General features: G+C 43.1%; 1 pseudogene across 1 annotated transcript in view; it reads right to left on the reverse strand.

Annotated features, from left to right (window-relative positions):
* LOC311120068 (BAR/IMD domain-containing adapter protein 2-like) overlaps positions 1-6,000 on the reverse strand; it is a 53,903-nt pseudogene that overhangs the window by 38,083 nt on the left and 9,820 nt on the right. Inside the window, exon 3 of the transcript in view lies at positions 662-814. The product of the transcript in view is annotated as a BAR/IMD domain-containing adapter protein 2-like (transcript). The remainder of the gene's footprint in view (positions 1-661; positions 815-6,000) is intronic.

The raw sequence follows: 6,000 nt of genomic DNA on the forward strand, positions 1-6,000 counted from the left end.
TCCTGAATAAAGAGACTATGTGGCTGCATTGATGTGTGAGAGCGACCGTGGCATGATTGGCAGTCTTTAAGCAAAGCCACTGGACGCAATGGCTAAAGCCAGACTAAACAAGTAAATGAATCGTCCCAAAATGAGAAGTTAACAGTTTGTGGTGACAGAAACTGTTGACCTGTTTAGAGTTGTACAATTTTCCCCCAGAAATCCCAGTTGGATGATTCCTGGAATAAAAATGGGATAAGCTGTGAGGGAAGCTTCCAACCTAGAATTCTTCATTTGGAAGTTTTGGGAAAGTGACCAGAATATTGCAACCCTAGACCTGTTGGTGGGGGTGAAAGTGCCTGTATTACCTTGTAGTGGTAGACCCCACTGTTTTAACCCTCAATAGCTAAAGCAGTGGATGTTAATGCCTGAACTTAACCCTAACCTTCATTCAGAGTTAATGCCTAAACTGAACAAACACTTTGAAATGTAATGTTTGGAACAACTTCGAAATGTAACATTTGAGAAACAAGGATGAATGTCTAATTCTGACATCAGACTGTGAGCTAGTTGGTTTTAACCCTCAATAGGCTAAAGCAGTGGATGAACTGCAAAGAGAAAATAAGTTAACAGTTTTGGGTAACAGAAACCTGCAGATAAAAATCTGAGTCCGACATCTCACCTTGCTATGGAAGGAGCTGCTGTTCTTGGCCACGGCACACTGTCTGTCCACCAGGAAACAGTACCTCCTCCTCTCCTCTGACAGCGCACTCTTGTAGCCCTCTGCTGTGTACTGGTCCAGGTCACTCTGCTTGCTGCCAATGGCCTCAACATACTGAGGAGAGGGAGGAGCAGGGGGGACGGGGCGAGGAGAGGGAGGAGCAGGGGGGGGCGGGACGAGGAGAGGGAGGAGCAGGGGGGCGGGGCGAGTAAGAGGGAGGAGCAGGGGGGGCGGGACAAGGAGAGGGAGGAGCAGGGGGGCGGGGCGAGGAGAGGGAGGAGCAGGGGGGCGGGGCGAGGAGAGGAAGGAGCAGGGGGGCGGGGTGAGTAAGAGGGAGGAGCAGGGGGTGGGGCGGGGTGAGGAAGAGGGTGGAGCAGGGGGGCGGGGTGAGGAAGAGGGTGGAGCAGGGGGGCGGGGCGAGGAAGAGGGAGGAGTAGGTGGACAGGGAGAAGACATAAGGTACAGTAGGATGTAGTTGTCCCCTAGACTCTAGAAACTAATCTAAGGTCAGTTATGTATGTATGTATGTATGTATACATTTATACACAGCTGTGGGAAAAAATTAAGAGACCACTGCAAAATTATCAGTTTCTCTGGTTTTACTATTTATAGGTATGTGTTTGGGTAAAAATAACATTTTTGTTTTATTCTATAAACTACTGACAACATTTATCCCAAATTCCAAATAAAAATATTGTCATTTAGAGCATTTATTTGTAGAAAATGACAACTGGTCAAAATAACAAAAAAGATGCAGTGTTGTCAGACCTCGAGTAAGGCAAAACAAATAAGTTCATGTTCATTTTAAAAACAACACAATAGTAATGTTTTAACTTAGGAAGAGTTCAGAAATCAATATTTGGTGTAATAACCCTGATTTTTAAATCACAGCTTTCATGCGTCTTGGCATGCTCTCCACCAGTCTTTCACATTGATGTTGGGTGACTTTATGCCACTCCTGGCGCAAAAATTCAAGCAGCTCGGCTTTGTTTGATGGCTTGTGACCATCCATCTTCCTCTTGATCACATTCCAGAAGTTTTCAATGGGGTTCAGGTCTGGAGATTGGGCTGGCCATGACTGGGTCTTGATCTGGTGGTCCTCCATCCACACCTTGATTGACCTGGCTGTGTGGCATGGCGCATTGTCCTGCTGGAAAAACCAATCCTCAGAGTTGTGGAACAATGTCAGAGCAAATGGAAGCAAGTTTTCTTCCAGGACAACCTTGTACGTGGCTTGATTCATGCGTCCTTCACAAAGACAAATCTGCCAGATTCCAGCCTTGCTGAAGCACCCCCAGATCATCACCGATCCTCCACCAAATTTCACAGTGGGTGCGAGACACTGTGGATTTTAGGCCTCTCCAGGTCTCCGTCTAACCATTAGACGACCAGGTGTTGGGCAAAGCTGAAAATTGGACTCATCAGAGAAGATGACCTTACTCCAGTCCTCTACGGTCCAATCCTTATGGTATTTTTCAAACCTCAGCCTGGCTCTTCTTAGCTTCTCATTGATGACTGGCTTTTTTCTAGCTTTGCACGACTTCAGCCCTGCCCCTAGGAGCCTGTTTCGAACCGTCCTCGCCGTGCACTTCACCCCAGCTGCTGTTTGCCATTCTTTTTGTAGGTCACTTGATATCATCCTTCGGTTGTTGAGTGACATTCAAATGAGTTGGCGGTCATCCCGGTCAGTAGAGAGTCGTTTTCGCCCTCTGCCGGTCTGTAGCTTTGTTGTCCCCAATGTCTGCTGCTTGAACTTGTTCTTATGAACCGCCGTCTTTGAAATTTTAAGGATGGAAGCAACCTGACGCTCACTGTATCCCTCTGCCAGTAAAGCCAGAATTGAACCCTTCTTTTCCTCACTCAAAACTTTCCTTTTCAACTCTTTTGGCATGGTCAATAGTTATATTTTGATTAATATTACTTTTGAGGTACTATTAGCACTGTTTTTGCCATCCAGCTGGTCCTATTGCAAGAGGATAGTGATGACCACAGCAGTGGTTTTTATGCTTTTCCTCATTAAATAAGATTTGGTTCATGTGATCACCTAATCAGTACCTAATTCAGTAGAATGAGGTGTGCCTGTGTTGGAATTCAACAGACACTGGAATGGAATGGCTGTCACACATGTAGAGATGCTGATTTAAGAAAAATGTGCAGTGGTCTCTTAATTCTTTCCACAGCTGTATATATGTATGTATGCGTGTGTGTGTGTGTGTGTGTGTGTGTGTGTGTGTGTGTGTGTGTGTGTGTGAGAGCCAATGGTTAAGGTTGTTTTCTACTAATCTGATTATAGATCTGTAGTTAGGTGCATGAAGTAAAGCCAATAACAACCATGAAGTACAGCCAACAACAACCATGAAGTACAGCCAACAACAACCATGAAGTACAGCCAACAACAACCTGAACATTTACATTTAGCTGCAGGAGTTCTGCAGGAGTTCTGCGGGGGGTCCTAAATATACTTTCATATTGAGTAGCACTAGAATAAGGTGACAGCAGTTAAATCAGTGGGACAAATCTGTACATAGAATAACATCAAACACTCTCCTACATTCTGACTCACACTGATACACAGCATACATTGAGTAGTAAACAATGGATCACTAATTCCCTGCCTTATTAAAACAAAATGGCCGATATAAGCAGAGTTAAAGTAGGATTAGTCGCTAATGACGTCGATGACACATACAGAGATCAGCCTAAGACGAGGACAATTGAGTTCATCCTTTGTTACCGTAGAGATACTAGACAGGTCATGAAAACTGTCCTCCACACAACAGTCGTCAACATCTAGACAAAGGCATACACACAAATCCTTGTTGAATACAAAAATATTCCACAAAAACAGACTTGTGAGGCTTGACCCTCTAAGCTCACATTAGGGAGACACAAACACATAATTCACATACACACACACACACACACACACACGGAAATGTCAGCCCCATTACAAAACTCATTAAAGCAATGCAAGCAGATGTTTACTGCAAATACTCAGCTTCCCATTTACCACTCCACACGCTGCTACCCTGGAGCTTTAATTTCCCCCGCCTTCCCTCCCTCAGAAATGATAAAGGACAGTCAGAGATGCTGTGTGAAGATACTATCCACTTCAAGGTGTTTCTTCTCTGAGATTGTTACACAATAGGATCCTCACCTCTCCCCCCCCCTCCCTCACCATAGTTGAGCCATCAGATGACACCACTACACAGTGTGACTGTGGCCTCTGCTTTCTGTAACGAGCCTAATGACTCGGATGACTAAGAAGAGGACCATTGATCTCTTCTCTTTCCTCTGATTACAGAAAGGAAAGAGAGAAGACTAAAACACTTGAGGAACTTTATTAGTCATCAATGATGGAACTGTAGGATTCAAATGACTAGTGTTGTTTTCAAAGTAAAAGCCTGTGATTACACCCTACCCTCAGCTACAGTACCTTTACTGAGACATCAAGCAATTAGTTTCCATTTCAGGCACTCTGTCTGCTTCTTCCTCCAAGCCATAAGACCGCTAAATAGTTAGTTAAATAGTTAGTCAATAGCTACCCGGATGATCTGCATTGATCCTTTTTGCACTAACTCTTTTGATTCATCAAATACGCTGCTGTTACTGTTTATTATCTATCCTGTTGCCAAGTCACTTTATCCCTACCTACTGTATATGTGCATATCTACCTCAATGACCTCGTACCTCTGCAGATCGACACGGTACCGGTACATCGTTTATATAGCCAAGTCATCGCTACTCATTGTGGATTTATTCCTGGTGTTATAATTTTTCCTGTTATTTCTCTGTTTTCTCTGCATTGTTGGGAAGGGCCCGTGAGTAAGCATTTCACTGTTAGTCTACACCTGTTGTTTACGAAGCATGTGACAAATCAAATGTGATTTGATACGTTGCTGCTGTGTGATGTACGCCACCTTTCAAAAGTTTGGGGTCACTTAGAAATGTCCTTGTTTTTGAAAGAAAAGCAATTTTTTTGTCCATTAAAATAACATCTAATTGATCAGAAATACAGTGTAGACATTGTTAATGTTGTAAATGGCTATTGTTGCTGGAAACAGCTGATTTTTTATGGAATATCTACATAGGCCCATTATCAGCAACCATCAGTCCTGTGTTCCAATGGCACGTTGTGTTTGCTAATCCAAGTTTATCATTTTTAAAAGGCTAATTGATCATTAGAAAACCCTTTTGCAATTATGTTAGCACAGCTGAAAACTGTTGTGCTGATTAAAGAAGCAATAAAACTGGCCTTCTTGAGACTAGTTGAGTATCTGGAGCATCAGCAATTGTGCGTTCGATTACAGGCTCAAAATGTCCAGAAACAAATAACTTTCTTCTGAAACTCGTCAGTCAATTATTGTTCTGTGAAATTAAGGCTATTCTATGCGAGAAATTGCCAAGAAACAGAAAGTCTCGTACAACGCTGTGTACTACTCCCTTCACAGAACAGCGCAAACTGGCTCTAACCAGAATAGAAAGAGGAGTGGGAGGCCCCGGTGCACAACTGAGCAAGAGGACAAATACATTATTGTGTCTAGTTTGAGAAACAGGCGCCTCACAGGTCCTCAACTGGCAGCTTCATTAAATAGTACCCGCAAAACACCAGTCTCAACGTCAACAGTGAAGAGGAGACTCGGGGATGCAGACCTTCTAGGCAGAGTTGCAAAGAAAAAGCCATATCTCAGACTGGCCAATAAAAATAAAAGATTAAGATGGGCAGTCTGAGATATTGCTATTTCTTTGCAACTCTGCCTAGAAGGTCAGCATCCCGGAGTTGCCTCTTCACTGTTGACGTTGAGACTGGTGTTTTGCGGGTACTATTTAATGAAGCTGCCAGTTGAGGACACAGCGTTGGAAGAGATCTTCAGTCTCTTGGCAATTTCTCGCATAGAATAGCCTTCATTCCTCAGAACAAGATTAGACTGACGAGTTTCAGAAGAAAGTTATTTGTTTCTGGCCATTTTGAGCCTGTAATTGAATCCACAATTGCTGATGCTCCAGATACTCAACTAGTCTCAAGAAGGCCAGTTTTATTGTTTCTTTAAATCAGCACAACAGTTTTCAGCTGTGCTAACATAATTGCAAAATGGTTTTCTAATGATCAATTAGCCTTTTAAAATGATAAACAACGTGTCATTGGAACACAGGACTGATGGTTGCTGATAATGGGCCTCTGTACGCCTATGTAGATATTCCATTTTAAAAAATCAGTAGTTTCCAGCAACAATAGCCATTTACAACATTAACAATGTCTACACTGTATTTCTGATCAATTTGATGTTATTTTAAAATGG

Source organism: Coregonus lavaretus, assembly GCF_964263955.1.
Source record: "Coregonus lavaretus genome assembly, contig: HAP1_SCAFFOLD_2169, whole genome shotgun sequence".
Taxonomy (NCBI): Eukaryota; Metazoa; Chordata; class Actinopteri; order Salmoniformes; family Salmonidae; genus Coregonus; species Coregonus lavaretus.